This window comes from Aotus nancymaae, unplaced genomic scaffold (assembly GCF_030222135.1).
Source record: "Aotus nancymaae isolate 86718 unplaced genomic scaffold, 86718_ANA_hifiasm-v0.15.2.pri h1tg000075l, whole genome shotgun sequence".
NCBI classification, from domain to species: domain Eukaryota; kingdom Metazoa; phylum Chordata; class Mammalia; order Primates; family Aotidae; genus Aotus; species Aotus nancymaae.
The window spans coordinates 1,745,930-1,773,092 of NW_026988490.1; the positions used below are offsets into that span (position 1 = coordinate 1,745,930).

At 43.2% G+C, this 27,163-nt stretch overlaps 1 long non-coding RNA gene across 1 annotated transcript in view; it reads right to left on the reverse strand.

Annotated features, from left to right (window-relative positions):
• Nucleotides 1–16,490: 16,490 nt before the first annotated feature.
• Nucleotides 16,491–27,163, reverse strand: part of LOC105722687 (uncharacterized) — a 75,096-nt gene continuing 64,423 nt past the window's right edge. The window contains exon 3 of the long non-coding RNA XR_001108638.2: nt 16,491–16,614. This is a non-coding gene — a long non-coding RNA (uncharacterized LOC105722687). The remainder of the gene's footprint in view (nt 16,615–27,163) is intronic.

Sequence of the window (27,163 nt, forward strand, 5' to 3'; positions counted from 1 at the left end):
AGTTTCAATTCATCCTGATTCCACCTCAACTTCCCATGAATGGTTTTGACTCTAGGGTACTATGAGAATCACGTTTATTTAAAAAAATGGAATGAAAAAAATTCCAACAAGAGAGTCATTTTTGTTGTCATTCGCTAAATTTATTAGTGGGCCACAGGTTACAGGAGGAGTGCTTACTTTACACCGGGTGGATCATTCTCTTTTCTTCTGAGAAACACATTGATCTAAGGTGTTCACTTTATTTTTCTCTTTTTATACCATGTGTTTTATCAATCTTTGTATCTATGAGATGGATGAGGTCTAAGATTCTTGAGACAGGATTTTTTCTAAGCTCTTATGTCCCTTTAGGAGTGAGCCTACAGGGCAGGAGGTGAGGTGAATGGTTGTATCCCTACCATTTTCCTCAAACTTTATTCTCTTTGAATTTAATCTAGCCACACCTATTGTCGCATCTGCCTCTACAGCCCCTCTCCGCTGAGAGCACTGTGAGCCTTTTTGTTTCCAAGATTCATCATGCTTGATTAAAAGAGTGAGGAGAGGCTGGGTGCAGTGGCTCACGCGTGTAATCCCAGCACTTTGGGAGGCTGATGTGGGTGGATCACCTGAGGTCGGGAGTTCAAGACCAGCCTGGCCAACATGGTGAAAGCCCATCTCTATTAAAAATACAAAAAATTAGCCAGGCATTGTGCCAGGCACCTGTAATCCCAGCTACTTGGGAGGCTGAGGCAGGAGAATTGCTTGAATCTGGAAGGCAGAGGTTGCAGTGAGCCAATATTGAGCTATTGTATTCCAGCCTGGCTGACAGCAAGACTCTGTCTCAAAAAAAAAAAAAAAAAAAAAAAAATAGAAGAAGCTTCATGTGGCCTCTAGGTGTGTACAGGATGAAGGCACATTGCTCTTCATTAAGACTTTCCAGAAAGCAATAATGATGAGTTTCTTGTTTATTGAAAATCTTAAAGGTGATGTTGACCATGACAATGATATGATATGAAGAGAAAAGAGGAAAAATCTACCTTCATCTTTTTTTTTATTGCATTTTAGGTTTTGGGGTACATGTGAAGAACATGCAAGACTGTTGCATAGGTACACACATGGCAGTGTAATTTGCTGCCTTCCTCCCCATCACCTATATCTGGCATTTCTCCCCATGCTATCTCTTCCCAACTCCCCACCCCTCGCTGTCCCTCCCCTATTTCCCCCCAACAGACCCCAGTGTGTAGTTCTCCCCTCCCTGTGTCCACTGTTTGATTTTCTGTTCTTGTGTCAGTTTGCTGAGAATGATGGTTTCCAGGTTCATCCATGTCCCTACAAAGGACACGAACTCATCGTTTTTGATGGCTGCATAGTATTCCATGGTGTATATGTGCCACATTTTCCCTGTCCAGTCTATCATCGATGGGCATTTGGGTTGGGGTCTTTGCTATTGTAAACTGTGCTGCAATGAACATTCGTGTGCATGTGTCCTTATAGTAGAACGATTTATAATCCTTTGGATATACACCCAGTAATGGGATTGCTGGGTCAAATGGAATTTCTATTTCTAGGTCCTTGAGGAATCGCCACACTGTCTTCCACAATGGTTGAACTAATTTACACTCCCACCAACAGTGTAAAAGTGTTCCTATTTCTCCACATCCTTTCCAGCATCTGTTGTCTCCAGATTTTTTAATGATCACCATTCTAACTGCCGTGAGGTGGTATCTCAATGTGGTTTTGATTTGCATTTCTCTAATGACCAGTGATGATGAGCATTTTTTCATATGTTTGTTGGCCTCATGTATGTCTTCTTTTGTAAAGTGTCTGTTCATGTCCTTCACCCACTTTTGAATGGGCTTGTTTGTTTTTTTCTTGTAAATCTGTTTTAGTTCTTTGTAGATTCTGGATATCAGCCCTTTGTCAGATGGGTAGACTGCAAAAATTTTTTCCCACTTTGCTGGTTGCCAGTTCACTCTAATGACTGTTTCTTTTGCTGTGCAGAAGCTGTGGAGTTTGATTAGGTCCCATTTGTCTATTTTGGCTTTTGTTGTCAATGCTTTTGGTGTTTTGGTCATGAAGTCCTTGCCCACACCTATGTCCTGAATGGTTTTGCCTAGGATTTCTTCTAGAGTTTTTATGGTGGTAGGTCTTATGTTTAAGTCTTTAATCCATCTGGATTTAATTTTAGTGTAAGATGTCAGGAAGGGGTCCAGTTTCTGCTTTCTGCATATGGCTAGCCAGTTTTCCCAACACCATTTATTAAACAGGGACTCCTTTCCCCATTGCTTGCTTTTGTCAGGTTTGTCAAAGATCGGATGGTTGTAGATGTGTGGTGTTGCCTCGGAGGCCTCTGTTCTGTTCCATTGGTCTATATCTCTGTTTTGGTACCAGTACCATGCTGTTTTGATTACTGTAGCCTTGTAGTATAGTTTGAAGTCCGGTAGTGTGATGCCTCCCGCTTTGTTCTTTTTGCTTAGAATTGACTTGGCTATGCGGGCTGTCTTTTGGTTCCATATGAAGTTTAAGGTGGTTTTTTCCAGTTCTGTGAAGAAGGTCATTGGTAGCTTGATGGGGATAGCATTGACTCTGTAAATTACTTTGGGCAGTGTGGCCATTTTCACAATATTGATTCTTCCTAATCATGAACATGGAATGTTTCTCCATCTGTTTGTGTCCACTCTTATTTCCTTGAGCAGTGGTTTGTAGTTCTCCTTGAAGAGGTCCTTTATGTTCCTTGTTAGTTGTATTCCTAGATATTTTATTCTCCTTGTAGCAATTGTGAATGGCAGTTCGTTCTTGATGTGGCTCTCTTTAAGTCTGTTATTGGTGTATAGGAATGCTTGTGACTTTTGCACATTGATTTTGTATCCTGAGACTTTGCTGAAGTTGCTTATCAGTTTCAGGAGATTTTGGGCTGAGACGATGGGGTCTTCTAGATATACAATCATGTCGTCTGCAAATAGAGACAATTTGACTTCCTCCTTTCCTATTTGAATACCCTTTATTTCTTTTTCTTGCCTGCTCTGGCTAGAACTTCCAGTACTATCTTGAATAGGAGTGATGAGAGAGGACATCCTTGTCTAGTGTCAGATTTCAGAGGGAATGCTTCCAGTTTTTGCCCATTCAGTATGATATTGGCTTTTGGTTTGTCATAAATAGCTTTTATTATTTTGAGATACGTTCTGTCAATACCTAGGATATTGAGGGGTTTTAACATAAATGGCTGTTGAATTTTATCAAAGGCCTTCTCTGCATCAATTGAGATAATCATGTGGTTTTTGTCTTTGGTTCTGTTTATGTGGTGGATTACATTTATAGACTTGTGTATGTTGAACCAGCCTTGCATCCCCAGGATGAAGCCTACTTGATCATGGTGGATAAGCTTTTTGACGTGCTGTTGCAATCGGTTTGCCAGTATTTTATTGAAGATTTTTGCATCTATGTTCATCATGGATATTGGCCTGAAGTTTTCTTTTCTTGTTGAGTCTCTGCTGGGTTTTGGTATCAGGATGATGTTGGTCTCATAAAATGATTTGGGAAGGATTCTGTCTTTTTGGATTGTTTGGAATAGTTTCAGAAGGAATAGTCCCAGCTCCTCTTTGTATGTCTGGTAGAATTGGTCTGTGAACCCATCTGGACCTGGGCTTTTTTTAGGTGGTAGGCTCTTAATTCCTGCCTCAACTTCAGACCTTGTTATTGGTCTATTCAGAGTTTCGACTTCTGGTTTAGGCTTGGGAGGATGCAGTTGTCCAGGAATTTATCCATTTCTTCCAGGTTTACTAGTTTATGTTCATAGATATGTTTGTAATAATCTCTGATGATGGTTTGAATTTCTGTGGAATCTGTGGTGATAGCCCCTTTATCGTTTTTTATTGCATCTATTTGGTTATTCTCTCTTTTCTTTTTTATTAATTTGGCTAGTGGTCTATTTTGTTGATCTTTTCAAAAAACCTGCTCCTGGATTTATTGATTTTTTGAAGGGTTTTTCGTGTCTCTATCTCCTTCAGTTCTACTCTGATCTTAATTATTTTTTTTCTTCTGCTAGGTTTTCAGTTTTTTTGGTCTTGCTCCTCTAGCTCTTTCAATTTTGATGATAGAGTGTCAATTTTAGATCTCTCCTTGCTTCTCATGTTGGCATTTATTGCTGTATATTTTCTTCTAGAGACTGCTTTAAATGTGTCCCAGAGATTCTGGTATGTTGTGTCTTCATTCTCGTTGGTTTCAAAGAACATCTTTATTTATGCCTCATTTCATTGTTTATCTAGTCAATATTCAAGAGTCAGTTGTTCAGTTTCCATGAAGCTGTACGGTTCTGAGTTAGTTTCTGAATTCTGAATTCTAACTTGCTTGCACTGTGGTCTGAGAGACTGTTGGTTATGATTTCCATTCTTTTGCATTTGCTGAGGAGTGATTTACTTCCAATTATGTGGTCAATTTCAGAGTAGGTGTGATGTGGTGCTGAGAAGGATGTATATTCTGTGGATTTGGGATGGAGAGTTCTGTAAATGTCTATTAGGTTTGCTTGGTCCAGGTCTGAGTTCAAGTCCTGGGTATCCTTGTTAATTTTCTGTCTCGTTGATCTGTCTAATATTGAAAATGGGGTGTTAAAGTCTCCCACTATTATTGTGTGGGAGTCTAAGTCTCTTTGTAAGTCATTAGGAACTTGCCTTATGTATCTGGGTGCTCCTGTATTGCGTGCATATATATTTAGGATCGTTAGCTCTTCTTGTTGCATTGATCCTTTTACCATTATGTAATGTCCTTCTTTGTCTCTTTTGATCTTCGTTGGTTTAATATCTATTTTATCAGAGAAGAGAATTGCAACTCCTGCTTTTTTTTGCTCTCCATTTGCTTGGTAAATCTTTCTCCATCCCTTTATTTTGAGCCTTTGTGTATCCTTGCATGTGAGATGGGTTTCCTGGATACAGCACACTGATGGGTTTGGTTTTTTATCCAATTTGCCAGTCTGTGTCTTTTGATTGGGGCATTTAGCCCATTTACATATAGGGTTAATATTGTTATGTGTGAATTTGATCCTGCCATTTTGATGCTAGCTGGCTGTTTTGCCTCTTAGTTGATGCAGTTTCTTCATTGTGTTGATGCTCTTTACCATTTGGTATGTTTTTGGAGTGGCTGGTACTGGTTGTTCCTTTCTATGTTTAGTGCCTCTTTCAGGAGCTCTTATAAAGCAAGCCTGGTGGTGATGTAACCTCTGAGTGCTTGCTTGTTCACAAAGGATTTTATTTTTCCTTCACTTATGAAGCTTAGTTTGGCTGGATATGAAATTCTGGGTTGAAAGTTCTTTTCTTTAAGGATGTTGAATATTGGCCCCCACTCTCTTCTGGCTTGTAGGGTTTCTGCTGAGAGATCTGCTGTGAGTCTGATGGGCTTCCCTTTGTGGGTAACCCAGCCTTTCTCTCTGGCTGCCATTAGCATTTTCTCCTTCATTTCAACCCTGGTGAATCTGACAATTATGTGCCTTGGGGTTGCTCTTCTTGAGGAATATCTTTGTGGTGTTCTCTGTATTTCCTGGACTTGAATATTGGCCTGACTTGCTAGGTTGGGGAAGTTTTCCTGGATAATATCCTGAAGAGTATTTTCCAGCTTGGATTCATTCTCTCTGTCACATTCAAGTACACCTATCAAACGTAGATTAGGTCTTTTCACATAGTCCCATATTTCTTGGAGACTTTGTTCATTCCTTTTCACCCTTTTTTCTCTAATCTTGCCTTCTCATTTTATTTGATTGAGTTGATCTTTGACCTCTGATATCCTTTCTTCTGTTTGATCAATTCAGCTGTTGACACTTGTGTATGCTTTGCAAAGTTCTCGTGTTGTGTTTTCTCGTTAGCATTTTGTCAAATCTTTTTTCAAGGTTCTTAGTTTCTTTGCATTGGGTTAGAACATGTTCTTTTAGCTCACAGAGGTTTCTTTTTACCCACCTTCTGAAGCCTGATTCTGTCATTTCATCACACTCATTCTCCATCCAGCCTTGTTCCCTTGCTGGTGAGGAGTTGTGATCTCTTGTAGGAGGAGAGGTGTTCTGGTTTCGGGTGTTTCTATCCTTTTTGTGCTGGTTTCTTCCCATCTTTGTGGATTTATCCACCTGTCATCTTTATAGTTGTTGACTTTCAGATTGGGTCTCTGAGTGGACATCCAGTTTGTTGATGATGAAGTTATTTCTTTCTGTTTCTTAGTTTTCCTTCTAACAGCCAGGCCCCTCTGCTGTAGGACTGCTGAGGTCCACTCCAGGCCCTACTTGCCTGGGGATCACCTGCAGTGGCTGCAGAACAGTAAGGGTTGCTCCCAGTTTCTTCTGCTATCTTTGTCCCTGAAGGATCCCCGCCTGATGTCAGTCTGATCTCTCCTTTATGAGGTGACTCTTTGGATATGCGGGGATCAGGGAGCTGCTTGAGGAAAGAGTCTGTCCTTTAAAGGAGCTCAAGTGCTGAGCTGTGAGCTCTGTTGTTCATTCAGAGTTGCTGGGCAGGTACGTTTATGTCTGCTGCGGCAGAACTCATAAACCACCCTCCCCCCCTTTTTTTCCGCAAGTGCTCTGTCCCAGGGAGTTTGGGCTTTATTTATGCGTTTCTGTTGTGCTGCTGGCTTTTTTCAGGGCTGCCTGCCCAGTGAGGAGGCAGCCTAGTCACTGTCTGCCTGCAGAGGCTTTGCTGAGCTGCTGTGGGCTCCGCCCAGCTGCCATGTGAACTTCCCTGCAGTCCTGTTTATACGGGCATAGTTAGAACTGCCTCAGCAATGGTGGCCCACCTCTGTAATGGCGGACTCTCTCTGTAATGGGGGGCTGCCTTAGCAACACCTGGCTGCCTCAGCAATGGCGGAATACCTCCGTAGTGGTGGACTGCCTTGGTAATGGTGGATGCCCCTCTCCCACAGAGCTGGACTGTCCCAGGTTCAGCTGTGCTTGCTGTGAAACTCTCAACCCAGAGTGTTTCCAATTGCTGTTTCTTTTTTTTTGTGGGGGTGGTACCAGCCGAGCCTGATCACCTGGCTCCCTGCCTCAGAGCCCTTTTTTTTTTTTAGTTGAACGTCAACTCTGTCTACCAGGTATTCCAGTTGCCTGTTGAAAAGGCGCTGGGATCTATGTGATTTCCCATGTGGCAACCCACTGCATCAGCTGAAACAGCAGCGCTGAGATTTGTGGTGCGTTTTTGCCCGGGAATCTCCTGGCCTGGCTCCCTGTTTCAGTCTCCTTTTCTATCAGTTGAATGGGTGACTCTGCCTTCCCTGAGCTCCAATCACCAGGTAAAACTGTGCCTGGACCCATGTATTTTGTACAGAGAACTGCTGCACCGGGGCACTGGCCAAAACAGCCACGCTGGTGACCCGTGGGGCTCCTCTGCCTGGGAATCTCCTGGCCTGTGGGCAATAAAAATCCATCTGGAAATGTGGCATCCACTCACCCTCCGCACTTTTGCTGGGAGCTGCAATCCTGAGCTGTTCCTAATCAGCTATCTTGGATCTGTCGTCCATCTACATTCATCTTAAGTCATTTCTGTTTGGGAAGAAATTCTCCAAGAGATTTGTCTTCATCTCTTTCATAGATGAAAATAATTATAACAATAATTCCTATTACTATGTTTTTAAGTTTCTTCAAAAATACTCAGAAAGAAATGCTCACAATTCTTCAACTAAAGGTAAGAGAGGGCTGGAGTGAACTATAGAGAGTGTCTTAGTTCATTTCATGCCACTATACAGAGTGAAACATACTAGGTAATTTAAAATAAACATATTTATTTGACATATGATTCTGGAGGCTGAGAGACACCAGAGCATGGCACTGGCATCTAGCTAGAAGCTTTGTGTGGCATCACTCCAGGGTGAAAGACAGGAAGGCAACAGAGGACAAGAGCATTCAAGTAAGAGAGGGCCAAACTCACTTTTATAACCAACCCATTCTCAGGATAAAGAACTGAATTCACTCATAGAGGTAGAATCCTCATAACCTCGCCTGTTAAAGATCCCACTTCTCCACACTGTTGCATTAGAGAGTAAGTTTCCACACGTGAATCTGGGGGTCACATTCAAACCATAGCAGGCATAATAGTTTTAGGACATGTGGATGAGGTTGAGAAATTTTATTGCGTCTGTATGTGCATACAAGCACAACTGTATGGGAAATAATTCTGTTATAAAGTTGCATTGGCCAGGAAGCTGGAACTAAATTTACCATGCAATTTGAGCACAAAATCCAGTTGGAATCATTTTTATATGCAGGCTAGTGTCCTCTTCTCATTCTTCCATTATTCATCCGTATCTATTGCTACTGATTCCTGGATGCTTGTCAATATCCTAATACAGGTCTTCTCTGACATTGTTTTTTTATTTTGAATGACAGAAAGCCTGGTCATTTTATTATACTTTTGAGCCTAATGCAAAATGTATATTCTAGGTGCATTTTATGGAATTTAATTCTTCAGTGTGGATTTGATAAACTGTTTTGAGAAGTTTGGTAGGGTGAGGTAAGAACCTCATGCCCAAATGCATGTGTCTGTCTTGTTAGGGATCTCTCTTGCAAGACCAATTTAATCTTTTATTTCTAGAATGTGTTGTATATGCCTTCACTAGTAGCCCTTTACTTGCCCTTTCATCTGGCTAGAATCCCCTTCTTTTCTCTAAGAGTGCTCTGATCCAAAAATCTTACCAAGAACTCCCCATCCCCTCAGAGTTAGCTTCTTCCACTGGGCCAAAGCAGATATTTAGTAAGTTCTTACTGTGATACTCTGATCCCATTTGGGTTTGGTTTTATGTTTTCAATTATTATTTGTGACATACATTAAAATGACAAGGGAAACTTTAAAATATATGATTACCTGGATCAAACCCCAGGCCAACTGAATCAGATCCTCCAGAGGTGAGGTCAAGGCAATGATCTTTAAGAAAAATGGCAAGAAGGCCGAGGTGGGTGGATCACGAGGTCAAGAGATTGAGACCATCCTGGTCAACATGGTGAAACCCCGTCTCTACTAAAAATACAAAAAATTAGCTGGGCATGGTGGTGCGTGCCTGTAATCCCAGCTACTCAGGAGGTTGAGCCAGGAGAATTGCCTGAACCCAGGAGGCGGAGGTTGCGGTGAGCCAAGATCATGCCACTGCACTCCAGCCTGGGTAACAAGAGTGAAACTCCGTCTCAAAAAAAAAAAAAAAAAAAGAAAAATGGCAAGAATCAAAATCACCCTGAGTAATCCTAATGTGTGTCCAGGATCAAGATAGTTCAGCTATAATGTCAATAGGCCAAATGTTAAAAGCCACATGGTCCATTTAGCTTTGAATAAAGACAACTTAACACTTTATTTCCTTAAAAAGAACCCTTGCAATATTGTCAACAATGAGAATCCCTTGCCACAAAGCATAAGAGGTACATACAATAAAATCCATCACCATTTCTGAAAAAAGCATAACATAAAGCCGTCTTGATGCCAGGTCAGGATTCTTGTCATGTGTAAAGGTCATCTAAGTTATCAGATTGTGGGCGTGGCCGTTAAAAGTGTGCATCAGAGTATGCAAGGCTAGCATGAACAGCCTCAGCAGTACTCAAGATCATGAAAAAGTAGGACGTATGGAAGCAGAAATGAGCAAGGTTGGATGTGTTTGGGTCAGGTATTTAGGGACGTAAGATCTGAAACTGGATGATCAGTTCGAGGTAGGAGGAAACGGTAGGGCATGAAGGACAACGTACAACCTTGATTCAAACTGAAACCCAGCAGGAGCCATAGCAAGTGAGTGATGGAGCCTGAAGCAGCAGACGGGCAAAGCTTCCTAAAGGTAGGAAACTTGTGGCAGGTAAAATAAAGGGCAGGGATAGAAGACCTTCCTCCCTCCCTGCATGGAAGAACTGGCTTTGAGAACAACGCTGCCAAATCAAATATAAGATGCCCAGTTAAATTTTAATTCCAGATATATATTTTATCTGGAATTAAAAAAAATATATATATATATGTTTTACTTAGTGTAAGTGTGTCCCAAATATTGCATGAAATCTGCTGCCAGGATTGCAAAGCTTGTAGGGCAGGAGGAAGTGTTCTGCTAATTCCTTCCTGATGGACAATTCCTTCTCACAGAGAGTACCCTTCCTCTTATGTGTCCCACGTCCAGCTGGCTGTACCATTACCCAGTTGACTCTGATTAAATCAATTCAAATATTATAGGAATGCTGTTAGTAACAGATGGGCTTGAAATTTAGTTGTGGGAGTCTACATTCAGTTTTCCAGTGAGAGGAAGTCGGGAACTAAGCTTAAATCAGATCTGGCTGCATGTCTAAAATTGACTTAAGCAAATTTTTATAATTCTGGGGGGAAAAAACCATAAAATTATTTGATTAATTTTTGTCCTGAGTTTTCCATGGACAAATATGAAGGGATTACTCTGAATGACATACTTTCCATTTTTAATCATGGTTTGGCCTTTTACACCTGAGGTCTCCTTAATCAATAGAAATCGACAGAAATGGCTTTTAACTTTCTATTGATTTAGCCATCTAATCAAAGCTCTTGGGAGTCTAATTTTAACCTCCTTCAGTTACTTGTCAGTAAATCACTGACTCCCTGGAGAAATGATGGTACAAGCAATACCAGAAGGTACAGGTGCTATAAAACAAGAAAGAATTCAAAGACGAAGGAGAACACACCAAAAGAACCCAGGTATTCTATTGTAGCAGTGGGAATGCATTTAATCAATGAAAACACAGGTTCTTCGAACTCAGAAAAGGAAATGCCAGGAAAAAATAATTAAAACTCATGCTATCTTGTTTAAAATTGATGACTTTATTTGGCTCTTCCAGTAGAAACTATAGGGGAGGTGAACAAATAACTCTGAGTGGTGAAGAAAGCTCTTTGTTATATGAGAAAGCAGCTAATAACAGTCAAAATTAATGATACGATTGAATTAGAAAAATCATTATGTCACCACAAGGGTTACTAAGTGGTATTAAAACTGTTCCAGGGAAGGGGATATCACATGCCAAGGTCTGTTAGGGGGTGAGGGGCTAGGGAAGGGATAGCAGGGGGTGAGGGGACTGGGGAGGGATAGCATTAGGAGAAATACGTAATGTAGATGATGGGGTGATGGATGCAGCAAACCACCATGGCACGTGTATACCTATGTAACAAACCTGTACACTCTGCACTTGCACCCCAGAACTTAAAGTATCATAATAATAATAGGAAAAAAACACAAAGCTACTATAAAATATAAAAATAAAACAAAACCGTTCCATTGCATTCCTGGGGAACTGGGTATTTGCATAGGGCTCAAGTAATCCCACATAGACTGGTTCTGAGAAGTGAGGTGAAAATTCTAACTGTATGTGGAGGGGTAAAGTATCGTGACTCGAATGCAGCTGTTGATTTCCCATCACTAACCATCAGTCACGCCTCCTGATGAGATGCAACATGAATTACACGACATCACAGAGAATGATGCAGGCAAAATATTTTGTGTGATTCTATTTGGCTTGCAAATCTAGCTACCAATCTGTAGAAAGTACAAGACCCAGAGGATTAAACTGAGATTGATTACAGGGACACAAACAGGCACATCCAGAAGGCTGAATATTTTCCTCAGGACAATCAGCTTGTGAATTTTGTTTTTTAATAATTTTGCGACATGAATAAAGAAATGGGGGCAGGGGTGAAGCAGAGAGAAATGTAAGGGCCACCACCACCAAAGTCACTGATTAGTCATGGATTTGGATCCGATTTGGACAGAAGGGAGTGGAGGAAACTCTTCAGAAGATGAAGGAAATTTATTGCATAAGATAAATTTTTGACATAAAATGATATCCATTGTTAGGTTTAAAATATCATTTACAGTATGAATTATTTTGGTGAAACTGTAATGTTGTGTGTATACGAGCAACAAAGAGGGTCTGGAGGCATATCTGCCTGGGGTGGGCGGTGCCATCATCTGGGTGTGGAATACACCACTCTCTCAATCTTCTTAATCTTTGCTTTCTAACTTTACTTAGGCATAATACAGCTTTTGAAATCATGAAAACTTAGTTTTAATTAAAAGGTAAATGAAACGGGCATTCCTGATAAATATACATATTCACGTTTTTTTTAAATTAATTATTCAGTTTTGTTTTCTGGAACTTTGACTTAGTTTTTGAGCCAAATGCATTCTTCTTAGAGTTTCCGAAAGGTTCAAACAACATGTTTTCCCTCCTTTTGATTTCATATAGTTTTCAACCTAGCCTGGAAAAAAATCTCTTCTAAATCCCTGAGGAAACTCTATTTTCACTGAACTTCTGATCCTACCAGAAGCAATATTTGTAAAGAGAAGTCTGTTGCTTCTCTTTACAAATTCAGTCTGATGTTACATCAAAGAAATTCAGATAAACATTGGGCCTCTAAGTTTCAAGTTCAAAATAAATCCCTAATTTAAACCTCTCAAGAAGTTTTTGAAGCTTTTACATAACTATAACAAAAGCGTCAGGAAACAGAACGAAAGATAAGTTTAACAGTAACAGGAATAACAGTTGGTAAAAGTACCCAAAACTTCAATGAGCTTTATTAACATGTTTAATGCAGGAATAATGTGACATCACTATTAATGACAACTGAGAACTAAGACGAGGAAGACTGAACCAATTCAGGAACATGTGGAAGTTACAGTTTTAAGACTTATGTAAAAATTTCACAGGTGGTGATAATATTTTTCAGATGCCCGTACAGTCAATGGTTTTGTTTTTCCAACAGTAGCTATCACAGGGCATTGCAGAGAAGGATGCACACAATACATATTCGATGAATTTCATCCAACTGAACAAGGAGAATTTTCTGTACTGCATATTAAAGTGGTTTCTACCCAACTGTTTGAAAATGAAAAAATGTAGTTGGGCAGTGTTCATGTCTAAAAACTGCTCACAGCTATTTTTACATTTTTATGGATTTATTCATTATATTGAGTATTTCTTTTGGTAGCATGTAGACAGCAGTTAAATGTAACCTTGAAGGTAACTCAATCTTGTAATATAAAGCATTAACACCAACTGTAAGCCCACAATGCCTTGTCCAAATCTCCTATATCCCGATATATTTGGAAATTAGAAAATGTTGGACTTAAAAAAAGCAATAGAGTGCCTATAACCATGTATATATCACACCTAGCAACATCTAAGAGAACACCATGGAATCAAACACATCAATAGCTCTGCAGTGAAATACATAGTGGAATAAATACAACTTGTAAGTGTATTTCCATTCGTTCATATCAGGCTTTGCTGGCTGATGAGCTCTGGTGCCAAATTTATAAACAGCTTTGAGTTTTCAGAGCCTTAAGGATTTCAAAACTGCAGTTAAGTCCTAGTAGTGTGAACTCGCGTTATTAATCATCGGTTAGAAGATAATTCTACTCCGTTTTGAGCTAAAACATTCAGAACCATTTCACTGCTTAGACAACAATGCTTTGGGATGTGTTTTAAATATGCCATTGCCCTAACAACAGATTTTTGGACTTGATTTTTGTATATTACCTGTTGAGAACATAGAGACGATGATTTGTGAAAATGCTGACCACAAGATTCAACAGTTCACAGGTCAACGTGGCGTGGCAGAGCCAAGCAGGGAGCCTGGCCAGCTCTGGAAGTGCTTTGCTCCACCACAGGCCACCTGCCAGTTCCTGAGCGGGGCGGCGGAATGGACAGACCAGCGTGCCTTTTCTCATATTCTCACTGCTCCTTGGAGTCCATTGGCTATTCTGTGAGTAAGTGGACAACTTATGCCATTAGTAGAATAATCAAAAGAAAGTACTTTCTCAGACAATGATTTCCAATGTCTCTTAAAAATAAAGTAGCATTCAAAGGATCTAATGTTCAGACAGTTGTATTTTAAGTAAATACTGTAAATAGCACATTGGTTATTAAAACTCATATTGGGTATAACAGCTTTGCCATGTGAGACAAATTAATTCACTCTCAGAAACCCCAATTATATAAATACTTATTGCTTTTAGAGAGAGTTAAAGATGGTACCATATAATCCCCTGATACTGAAAATATAAAAGGAACTCCTTCCCCAAGTACGATCTATGGATAAGGTTAACTCTATATTACATTGCACAAATTTCAGCCTTTTCTTTGAAAAATGATCAAAAAGAAAGGCAGGACTCAGAACAGACCTAGAAGTAGGACAAAGTATGAAGAAATAGGTAAACTTATTAGAGACAGGAAAATTGGGAAAGGTGTGAAAAATCTTCCACCCAGGGAGCAGGAGGAGGATGCTTGCTGCTTCTGTCTCTTCCAAACTACTCACATGAGGGCAACAGCTTGGATGGGGAGGAAGGACCAAGAGCTGGTGTGAGCACAGGGAGCTCTGAGTCTGTGAGGGCTTCCAGAGTGGGGCTGTCTCTCTTGAGGAAGACATCCTTGGTTCTGCAGAGATAGAGATTGCCCAGGAGGACAAGCCAAGAGCAGGTTTTCCTTGGGCATTGGGCAGATCCTCCATGTGTGCTTACTCAGGAGGGCAGGAAGTGCCCTCACACAGAAAGCACGTGCCCGAGTGAAATGCCCTTTTTATTTCATACTCTGGGACTCTTGGCACCATGGCAGAGGTGCAGGAGCATGGGGAACTCTTCTTCCTGAAGTAAACACAACCTGGTAGACAGGAAACAGAAGTCAGAGAATTCTTCAAGAACACCAGAGAGTAAAAAGAACTTACTGGTTAACCACAATTAATGCTTTTAAAATGAGGCTTGGAAATCCCTTCTGTGGTTTGCAGACCCAAGATGCTTGCATCCTAATCCCTAAAACCTATGACTCTGACTTTACATGGCAAATGGGTTATGGGGCTTGTGAGGGCCTTCACCCGCGGTTCCACAGGAGTGTCATAAGGCATAATGGTGATTCATCTCAGAACCAAAAATTCTGAGGTGACCAGGCCCGGGGTTTATATGGGTACACCTTAGCCAAGACGCTCTGAAACATCCCTCCGGGGACGTGGCCGGGCAGGCATCAGACTGGTCTCCCATCTGGGGGGCACCCACCCTTTGTCTGTCAATCCTGTATGTGGTTCTGTTTGTATTGTGGATTCACCAGTTTTGTTAGACTTTTGCTGGCTGTTACACAATGGTTCAGGCCTGCTTCCCTTAAGGTAGAAAACATTCTATGGTGGCTGACAGACCACTGGCTGCAGGGGACCTTTACTGAGCTCATGCCCCTGGAAGTAACTCTGTTCTCTTTCCTTTTCCATCATTGAGACCTCACTCTTCCTTTCCTCATTCTTCTTCTTTTTCATGTCTAAGAGAAAGTTCTGCCCTCGGCGACTTGGATGTAATTTTTCTCTGTCTTAGGAAATCAAACCTTAAATAAGAAACTACCAGCCCTCTTCACCTGTTTAGAGTGAAAAAGGAGTAATTGTCTCTTCTGTCAAAAGATAGGAGAGAGGACAAGAAAGTAGGGGAGGGGAAGAGGAGACAAAAGGAGAGAGAGAGGGAGAGAGAAATTTAATACTTTTTAGGGTCCCTGTGTCAAGATGAACAAAAACCACAGGGGCGGGAAATTCGCAGCCAGCCTAGCAGCTGTGAGCTCAGGGCGGCTGCGAGCTCAGTTTTAAACTGACACCAAAAGTGTTTTTTTCCTTTCTCTGCCAACTGCCAGCCCTGCCCAGCTTCCAGGCAGGCCACACCACCTCAAGGCGCAGTATTTGCATCCAAAATATGACTCAAGAAAGCTTTCTGTCTGCCCTTACTGCAAGTGGCCTGTTAGCATAGTAGTTAAGGTATAGGGCCTGCAACTGCAAGGTTGCTGGTTCAAATCCTCAGTGGAGCCAGTCTTAAATTTAAGAGGAAACCTCTTGGAAAAATTCAAAAGCTAAAAGCTGTAGAACTTTATGTTCAGTATAATTTGTCTTGCTTAAAATTGGCTCTCTATAGCAGAACTTTTCCATCTAAATTGGCTTAAAACAAACCAAAAAAGCATAGTTAAAACCGGGTCCAGGACCCCAAGAAAAACCAAATGGGATCATCTAGCTCCCGGCCCTGCACCCCACTCCAATGCATGATGGCCAATTTCAAAGTGGGGTTTTCAGGACAATATGGGGGAAAATTAACACCGGGAAAACTCCGCACATTGTGTGAACTAGAGTGGCTGTCGTTTGGAGTGGGGTAGCCAGACACGGGAACTTACAATCCAAAATTCACCCAAGCAGTATGGAACGTTGTGACGGGTCCCTCTGGGCACCCTGACCAATACCCATACATGGATCAGTGGCTAAATCTGGTCCGACGCCCCCCCACCATGGTTAATCAAATGTATACAAAAGGCCGTGGAGGACCAAGAGTTGCCCCCACCTTACCCTAGGCCTTCTAGGCAATAACCTCAACACCCCACCCCGGACAGCACCAGTGGCCAGCCCTTGTCCCCACTGCAAACCCACAGAGGGGCCCCACACCCACGCGGGGTTCTTCTCCTCCAAAAGACACCCCCAATGGAAGGCAGTAGCCGGGGTCACCCATTCTTGGTCCACATCCCCTTTTCCTCAAGTGACTTGTATAACTGGGAGGCTCAGCACCCTCCTTTCTCTGAAAAGCCTCAGGCACTCACAGGACTCCTGGAGTCAGTTCTGTAGACTCACCGCCCCACTTGGGATGACTGTCAGCAGTTACTTCTCATTCTGATTACCACTGAAGAAAAAAGCAGAATTAAATAAAAGGCCTTTAAGGTCATTATAGGTCTGGTGAAAGGTACAATAGAGGAAAACCGAGACCAGATTAGAGACATTTTTCCCTCTAACCCCACTGGGACCCCAACACCTCGGGGGTCACCAGGCTCTGAACCCTTTTCACCGGTATCTTTTAACAGGGGTTAAGGGGGCGGCTTAGGAGGCCCACACCCGGGCCCATCCTGATATATGGGTAACACCCCCCATGGGCACCAAGAAAAAAAAACTGTCCAGACCACAGGTACAACCAGTGCCTAAAAAAAAATCTTAGTTTATAGTAATATTACTCAGCTGTTTCCTTTATATAATCCTGCATGTAGTTGGAGCTATACGGACACATTTAGTGCTGATAACCATATAGTAGCTTATAGTGGGAGAAATGCCTACAGCAGTCACAAAGCAGAAGCAGTTCAAGGGAAAACAGCCAGACCAGGACAAAAATCAAAGATCCAGGCGGTGGCATCCCTGCCTGAAAGGGCATACGCTGTATGGCAGGCTAGGAGCAAGAGCCTCTCCTCCTGATAAAGGAGTTGTTATAGTACTTTGCATCCAGTTCCTGTGGAAAGTAGGCCTCAGGCCTAAAATCCTGGAAGTAGTTGAGGGAGAAAAACCCCTCTGGTGTGACCAGTCACAGGGGCTGTACACCGTCTGTCTTTTCTCGCTCCTGTGCTAGCTCAAATCATCCTCCCATAAATATCTCAAAAGAAAAGCACAAGTCTGTCAGCTCCCAGTACATTAAGCTTACAGTATCCTTCTATTAGAAATCCTTTGAAATCTCCAGCCCCCTACTGCGCACAGCCCACCTCCCTGCCTGGGTGACATAACAGGGTGGACCCCTCGCTTGTAACTCTGCCAGCCCCAATTCTGTCCCCTCCAGAATGGTGGATTCTGCCAGACACAAGGACTGTGGTCCCCAAGACCTTAGGACGGGCCCTAGTTAGGGACACGCACCAGGCCACACACTTAGGACAGACAGGACTAACTAAGCTGCTGAGGGCCAGATACCGCATTCCACATCTACACGCATTTGTCAGGGAAACCACAACTCGGTGTAATGTATGTGCCAGGGTAAATCCAGAAAGCAGCAGCTTTAATCAGGCAGGAATAAGACTTGGGGGTGCTAGCCCAGGAGAACACTGGGAGGTGAACTTCACTGAGATAAAGCCCCCGGTGGGTAGCTACAGATGCCTTCTTGTATTTGTGGACATGTACTCCGGATGGGTCGAGGCCTCCCCCACTAGGTCTGAGACCACTTTAGTGGTTACAAAAAACTATTATAGGACCTGATCCCTCGGTCCAGCCTGCCCCTGACTCTGGAATCAGATAATGGCCCCGCTTTCACAGCATAAGTTTCTCAGGGCCTGGCCAAGGCCCTGGGCATATCCTACACTGTGCCTATCGCCCCCAGAGTTCAGGGCAGGTTAAAAGAATGAACTGGACCATAAAGAAAACTCTAACAAAGTTCATCCTAGAGACCGGTGAAAACTGGGTCAGCCTGCTTCCTTTTGTCCCCCTCTGCGTCCGATACACACCCTACCAAAAAGGCTTCTCTCCCTTTAAAATTATGTGTGACAGACCTCATCCCTTGCTCCCAAAACCTGCAAATACCATGCAAACTGAAATGCATAACCGTGCAGTCCTTAAGTCCTTACAGGCATTCCAGTCTGTTCAATCCCAGGTACAACAGCTCATCAAAGAAAGACACTCGTCCCACCCCGGTGAACCTCACTGCCCAGCTGATGCACCCCTTCCAGACTGGAGACTTGGTCCTTGTTAAAAGAATTCACCATCTCCTGCCTCACCCCCCATTGGAAGGGACCCTGCACAGTCATCCTAACCACCCCCACTGCACTCAAGGTGAACGGATTGACTGCCTGGATTCATCACACCCATGTCAAGACTGCCCCACCGAAAAAGCAATGGAGCGTCAATCACTCATCCCTGGACCCACTAAAGCTGAGACTTCTGTGCTCTTCAATGGATCCTTACTGTGGGCTCCACGGAAGGTTATGTTAGTTCCCTAATAGGACAGGGATCCACTCTTGTCAACTTAACCCTCGAGTACACCCCAAAAAAACCCTGTTGTCTTCACTTTAGACCTCTGTACCCTCCTGGGCAAAAGCCTAAATATCAGGGCCAGCAAAAATACCATGACTAAGGGAAGAGGGGAAACAGAGCAGGGGTAAAGGAAATGGGATGTGGGAGCACACAACCAGAACCAAAACTTCAGACTATGGGATTTACTTATGCCCAGGGTCCACCCAAAAAAAAGTGGAACTGTGGAAATTTCAATGAGTTCCTTTGCCCCCACTGGGGATGTGAAACTATCTCTACCATATCAAACTACATCAAAGACAAAGACTCATTCATCTCCTTTCAGCAGACATCTCCCTCATCCCAGTGCTCTGCCGGGTCCTGTAACCCAGTCAAATAACGAACTACCCCAGATAGTAGATAAACAACAGGGCGAACTTGGGGGCTCAGGGCATATATGGACGGGTGGAATATGAGAGTCAGGCGGACTCCCTAGCTGAGATGGCACTCCAAAATAGACAAGGGCTAAACTTATTATTCCTAAAACAAGGGGAGGGGGCTCTGTGCAGCTCTCAATGAACAATGCTGTTTTTACACTAATAAATCTGGACTTATTTGAGACAGCCTCGCTCTAGTTAGACAAAATCTAGAAACAAAACACCTCCGAAAAGCTTCTGAAAGTTGGTATCAAAAAAATGTTCTCCTGGTCCCCCTGGCTCACTTTCCTATTGGCAGGACCCCATAACCCTACTCATATTGGGACTAATGTTTGTCCCTTGCCTTTTAAATCAGCTACTCAAAATAATCCAGACAAGAATAAATCTGTAAAGTTAATGGTCCTAAGATCCCAGTATGGGCCTTTGAGCCACACTGACCAAACAGTCTTAATCAGGAATCAATGGTTTGATTCATGTACAAAACAAAAGGGGGGAATGAGATAGGGGCTAAAACAGAAGCCTAGGCACTGCCATCTTATAGAGAAGTCACCCGGGCCCTGGGCAGAGGTGTCGTTCTCAGAACTGTTATTGTACTGCAATTCTGAGAAGTGTTAAGGGTAAAAATTTCCACTGCTACCCCCCTCCTCTTGCAACAAACTGCTAACTTTAGCTTCTGTACACACAGCTTGCCTTGCACACCCCTGGGCCCCCCCAAACAAGGATGTGGTTTTGCAGCTTAAATGCCTTGCTCCCCCTGAGCTCAGGGCCACGGGTTGGAGAGACCTGAGTCCTCCATGGCTGCCTGCAATAAAGAGACCCTGCAATTTGGCATACTTTTGTCTTGGTGTTGATTTTCTGCTCGCTCCGGTACAACATTTGAGTTAAGGACCTGGAGATGGGGACATGATCCTGGATTATCTCTGTGTGCCCAGTGTTATCACAAATGTCCTTGAAATCAGGGGACCTCTCCCAGCTGGTCAGAGAATGCCAGAAGATACCAGAAGAAGAGTTAGATCCTTGAGGAATCGCCACACTGTCTTGTCTTCCACAATGGTTAAACTAATTTACACTCCCACCAATAGTGTAAAAGTGTTCCTATTTCTCCACATCCTCTTCAGCATCTGTTATCTCATGATTTTTTAATGGTCGCCATTCTAACTGGTGTGAGATGGTATCTCAGTGTGGTTTTGATTTGCATTTCTCTAATGACCAGTGATGATGAGCTTTTTTTCATATGTTTGTTGGCTGCATAAATATCTTCTTTTGAGAAGTGTCTGTTCATATCCTTTGCCCACTGGGATAACTGGCTAGCTATATGCAGAAAATTGAAACTGGACCCTTTCCTTATACCTTATACAAAAATTAACTGAAGATGGATTAAAGACTTAAATGTAAGACCCCAAACCATAAAAACCCTAGAAGAAAACTAGGCAATACCATTCAGGACACAGGCATGGGCAAAGACTTTATGATGAAAACACCAAAAGCAATTGCAACAAAAGCCAAAATTGACAAATGGGATCTAATTAAACTAAAGAGCTTCACATAACAACAACAACAACACAAAAAACCTGTCATCAGTGTGAACAGGCAACCTACAGAACAGGAGACAATTTTTGCAATCTACCTATCTGACAAATGTCTAATATCCAGAATCTACAAAAAACTTAAACAAATTTACAAGAGGAAAACAACCCCATCAAAAAGCAGTCAAAGGGTATGAACAATCACTTCTAATAAAAATCTAACCTCCTGTGGGAGGGACCCAGTAGGAGGTAATTGAATCATGTGGCCGGTCACCTCTATGGTGTTCTCATGATAGTGAGTGAATTCACATGAGATCTGATCTCTTTATAAGGGCTCTTACCCACCTCACTCCACACTTCTGCTAGCTGCCACCATGTGAAGAAGGATGTGTTTGCTTCTCCTTCCACCATGATTGTAAGTTTTCTGAGGCCTCCCCAGATCCATGGAACTATGAGTCAATTAAAACTCCTTCTTAGAATTACCCAGTTTTACAAAATCAAACATCGCATGTTCTCACTCATAGATGGGTGTTGATCAATGGGAACACATGGACACAGGGAGGGGAGCACTATACACTGGGGTCTATTGGGGGGAAATAGGGGAGGGACAGCGGGAGGTGGGGAGTTGGGGAGAGATAGCATGGGGAGAAATGCCACATATAGGTGAAGGGGAGGAAGGCAGCAAATCACACTGCCACGTATGCACCTATGCAACAATCTTGCATGTTTTTCACATGTACCCCAAAACCTAAAATGCAATTAAAAAAAAAAAGAATTACCCAGTTTTGGGTTTGTCTTTATTAGCCACGTGAGAACAGACTAATACGACTTAAAAGTCTCTCAAAATGTGAACAGAGACCCAAACTTTTAAATAAAGATGCTGTCATTTACTAATAACGTACATGAAGGAAAGAGAGTGTAGGAGAACAAAAGAGAGAGGGAGGGAGGGAGAAGCCCAGTGAGCGCATACAACACTCAGGCAACGTCCTCTTCCTCAACCACTCAGCAACTTCACACAGTGACCCACGCCCTTCTATACACCTCTACACGGTACACATTGCCAGGCTGAAAGTGTCTGGCAATTTGAGCACAATGCCAGGGTCTTTGCCCAGGAAACTCCCTTCTCCATGGTTAAAAATAGAGGTCAAATCTCTATTTTTTCCACAAGGTAACATGAAAGAAAACCACGTTTTAGCGTTACAAAGCATAGCCTCCTTCATTGTTTATTCTTCCCACATTCTGGATCCTGTTTGTTGGAAAGGTACTAAGAAAATAACAGTGGGGCGATTCCTCAAGGATCTAGAAATACAAATTCCATTTGACCCAGCAATCCCATTACCAGGTATGCACCCAGAGGATTATAAATCGTTCTATTATAAAGACACATGCACACACATGTTAGTTGTGGCACTGTTTACAATAGCAAAGACCTGGAACCAACCCAAATGTTCATCAATGATAGACTGGACAAAGAAATCATGGCACATATACACCATGGAATACTATACAGCCATAAAAAGCAATGAGGTCATTCCTTTGTAGGGACATGGACGAATCTGGAAACCATCATTCTCAGCAAACTGACACAAGAACAGAAAACCAAACACCACATGTTTTCACTCATAGGCGGGTGATGAACAATGAGAACACATGGGCACAGGGAGGGGAACATCACACACTGGGGTAGATTAGGAGGTGGGGGGCCAGGGGAGAGGAGACACAGTGGGGGGTGCGGGGGTTGGGGAGGGATAACACCGGGAGAAATGCCTGATGTAGGTGACAGGGGGACAGAGACAGCAAACCACCATGGCATATGTGTACCTATGCAACAATCCTGCAGGATGAGCACATGTACCCCAGAGCTTAAAGTACAATTAAAAAAAAAAAAGAAAAGAAAATACAATTTCCTTTTACCTATGGAGGGCTCTAAAGGGATTTGAATGCCATTGGCTTGCTGGGTTTCAGATGTTTAGTCTGAGATTCCAGCTGATTGATCATAAATAGAGAGCATTTGGTCCCTGGACTTCATACAGCCTTCCATCAACAAGTCTACATTCTGGGTTTCTCTGCAACACTGGATACTCCCTCCACCCCTTTCTCTTCAAACTCCCTCAAGTCCTCTCATGAGCCACCCTCTGGAAGACTTCTTACCCTTCAGAAATAGGTTATCCCTGTTGGTAACAGGAAGGAAGGGGGGCAAACTCTGGAGCCCCCAAGTCACAGCCCACAACATGCAGACTCAAGCATGACTCACCTCGGAGGAGAGCCGGGTGCTGCCAGCCAGCCCTCAGGGGGGTTGGGTCCACCTGAAGTCATTACTGGTAGGTTTTTCTGCTGTACATGAGTTTTCCAAGACCCAGATCCACAGCTGTAAAGAGAAATTTCTAGGCCTCTGACACAGATCCGGCTCAGAAAGGCCATGGGTAAAGAAGAGCATAAACAAGAAGCCAGATGAAAACAGAGCTGCTTGCTTCAGGCAGTATTCTTTCAGAAAAGTCAAACTGAATCTCCCAAGCTGCCCTTAGATGAAAATTCTCTCCTTGCAGATCCCTGGCTGTGGGCTGCTAAGCCGCCGGGCTCCCGAGATGTTGGCACCATGCTCTCAATTTCTATCTATATTTAAGACAATTTTTTAATTCTTCAGGAAATGCAGGATTCCCTGCAGGAATTGCTTTACATGTTTCTCATAAACAGAATATTTCAACTAACCCTGGAAATCCATACAAGCACTCAAACTCCTAGCAATGAGAGGATTTCTGTCCAAGTACCTTGAAATGGCAATTCTCTGGACGTGAAGTTGACCTGGGCTAGTCTTGGCCAGACCAAATGGTCCCGGTGCATTTTTTTCCATGCGAAATTTAACATCTGAATATACAACGTGCATTGTTTTTAGATCACTGTTCTACAATTGACAGGCTCTACTACACAGTAAATACAATAGAATGCGAACGCGTTTAGGAAGGGAAAGTAACCATGAGGAATTTTACCTGTCACTATACAGGATGGACAGCAGCCACTGAAGGCCTTCCCTTTCAATATCCTTCATCCATTTTCACAGAGACTCGTCTTAGCTCATAGGTCCCCTCTCTATTTAAAGGCTCACCAAGAAAATACCATACGTAAAGACTACAGTTTTCAGCCTTCAAAGTGTATTATAGTTTAAATATCAGTATTTCTCTTCTCCCCTGTTGAGTAAGCAGTAATAACCTCAGAATGAGTGAGGAAGGAGGTATAAACTCAGAGGCACAGCAGCAGGAGGCAGCAGGACTAAGGCTGTGGATTGGAAGCAACAATGTGGTTTCTCATCCCTGCTATTATAATGCAATCTGAGAGCCCATCCCACCCTCGGATGAAATTAACATGCAATTGAGTGGTAGTCGTACTAATACTCTCTGCTGATATCGGCCTCTGAACACAACAGAGGGACAGGGGAAGACCCATCTGGGAACCCTGACAAAGATGTTGGAAGCTCAAAACCATGGTGCTTAGGGTTAGACTCAGCATTTGGTAGAAATCCAGGCACTGAAAAGAAGCCCTTGGAAAAGATGAAGGGTGTAGACCCCTGGGCTTTTACATCCAATTGACACAAATCTCTAAAGCTAAGAGCTGTGAAGAGAGCTGGCCCCACTGGCTGGGTGCCTAGGCAAAGGGAGGTTCACGACGAGGGATCCGTGTGGGAAGGAGCTTGGGCTGGCATTGACAGGGGTCGAGTGACCAAGCGGGAATATTTCGAGCCTGTGACCGGGAACTGCCAGGAAAAAACTCACATTTTTAACAATCAAGATAAATACTCCAGCCCTGACTGGGATTGGAAGGTCATGGAAAACCAGTAACAGAAGTGAAGAGACTGTGAAAGCCTCCGTCTCCCTGTCACCCAGCACACAGCCGACAGATTCCCCAGGACCACATCCCTGTCACTGATGTCATCACCATATTCAGGCCACCCCCAATTAAATTGGGCTCTCATAATTTCTCATAAGATGGCCACTTGGAAGTTGGAACATGTATTCCCCTAAACTTGGAACTTGGGTTAGATTTGTGGAATTTCTCTTCTTTTGGTTGACTGGCCTTATCCCCAGTATGCTGTGATGGGACCACCACCACCACCCACACTGCCTGCTGGCCCTTCCCCCACGTAGCCCTGGCCGTCATGCAAGGGGGGTACTCAATGTTCTTCCTTAATTCTGAAGAATCAGAGGCAGGTGTACATAAAGTCTCTTGTAAGAAAATGGTATTTTCCTTAAGAAAGTGATACTACAGGAGGCTGAGGCAGGAGAATTGCCTGAACCCAGGAGGCGGAGATTGCGGTGAGCCGAGATCGCGCCATTGCGCTCCAGCCTGGGTATCAAGAGCGAAACTCCGTCTCAAAAAAAAAAAAAAAAAAAAAAAAAAAAAAAGAAAGTGATACTAATGGACACGAATTTGGTCATTATGTATGATGCACGCTTTCAGGTACTTTACATGCATAAATTCATTTCACTTTTTGCAGTTCTGTGAGTTAGGTGCTACCTTAGTTGGTTCTGGAGGGCATAAGGAATTGCCATAGACCAGGGTGGCTTTGAAAGAACAGAAACTTATTTCCTGCAATTCTGAAGGCTGGAAGTCAGAGATTTGGTGCCAACGTGGTTATGTCCTGGTGAGGCCCCTCTTCTGGGCTGCAGACTGTGGGCGTCTCATTGTCTCCTCTGTTTTACTTTTTTTTCTTAAGGTCTGGTTCTGCCATCCAGGTTGGAGTGCAGCAGCATGATCTCAGCTCACTGCATCTTCCATCTCCAAGGCTCAAACTCAAACCATCCTCCCACCTCAGCCTCCTGACTAGCTGGGACTACAGGTGCCCATGTTCTACGTTTTACCTCTAGGAGATCAATTACTTTTTGTAGCTTCCACCTATAAGTGAGAACACGTGGGGCGTTTAACTTCCTCTTCTTGGCTTATTTCACTTAACAAATGTCCTCCAGGTCTATCCGTGTTGCTGCAAATGACAGAGGTTATTTATTTATTTATATTTTTTTGAGAAGAAGTCTCAGTCTGTCATCCAGGCTGGAGTGCAGAGGTCCAATCAGGGTTCATCACAACCGCAGCCTTCTGAGTTCAAGTGATCCTCCCACCTCTGACTCCTGAGTAGCTAGGATGACAGGCGAGTGCCACCAAGTCCAGCTAATTTTGGGGGTATATTTTGTACAGATGGGGTTATACCATATTGCCCAGGCTGTTCTCTAATTCCTGGGCTCGAGCGATCCACCTACCTCATCCTCCCAAAGTGTTAGGATTACAGGCATAAGCCACAGTGCCCTGCCAACAGAGTTTTATTCTTTGTTATGGCCGAATAGCCTTTCATGGTGCATATGTGCCATATTTTCCTTATGTATTTGTCTATCATTAGAAAATCAGTGATTGAAGGGCTTAACTTCCAACCTCACACCACCTGATGATTCCAACCCAGATCAGAGAACCTGGACATCCTATAGGCATTTCCAACTTAACAGCTCAAACGCAGAGCTTGTGTCTCCTAACCCTTTCCTTCCACCTTCCTAAACCAGCACTTTCCATGGTCTTACTCCATCCAGTTAATGAAAATCTCATTCTTACTGTTGCTCAGGGTAAGATTCTCAGAGTGATTTTTTTGGTTTCTCTTTTATGCTCGCACATCTAATCCATCAGAGAATCCTGTCAAATACGCCTTCAAAATATGTTTAGAAAGCGCCAGCTCCCATCCTACCACAGTGGTACCAGCTTTATCATCTCATCTGGTCTCATCTGGGCTACCGCAATAGCTTCCCGACTGGACTCAATGCTTCCTCACCCAGCCTATTTTCAACACAGGAGCTTAGGAGATCCTGCTGACATGGAAAAAAGGTAAGTTTAACTGCTCTTCTCGAAACCTCCCATACCAGTGAGGTTAAGTTAGGTATGCTGCACTAACCAGTAAACCCTGAGACCTCAGAGGCTCAACAACATGCAGCCCTCTGGGACTCCTTGGGACTTCAGCAAAACTCCCATCCAGTGACGACTCAAAGATGCAGGCTGCTTTTCCCCTGTATCTGTGTCTTTCACGGGGCAATGTCCGTGGAAGGAAGAGCACAGCAAACTCACCTATGCTCCCGCTGCTCTGTTTCAGCCTGTCTACTGGCCACAGCTGATCTCTGGGGCCTGCCCACTCAAAGGGGCTGGAAATGTAGGTGAGTACATTGGGTCAGCCTTCAGTATTTCTGCCGTGCCCTCCAGTAGCTTCCTTTCTCCTTTGGAATTAAAGACACAGTTCTCACAAGGGACTCATCATTCTTCCCTCCCCTCAGGGTCTTTGTACTGACTGTTGATCCTGCCTGCAGCGCCCTCCTGATGCCCTTTCCTACTTGCTGAGATAATTGTGGATTCACACGCAGTTGTGCGAAATAAGACAGGAAGATCCTCTGTGCTCCTTACCCAGTTTCCCTAAACGGTATCACTTACAGAGGTCTGGCATCATGTCACAGCCAGACTACTGACATTTCTACAACACTCCAGCCTCACGCAG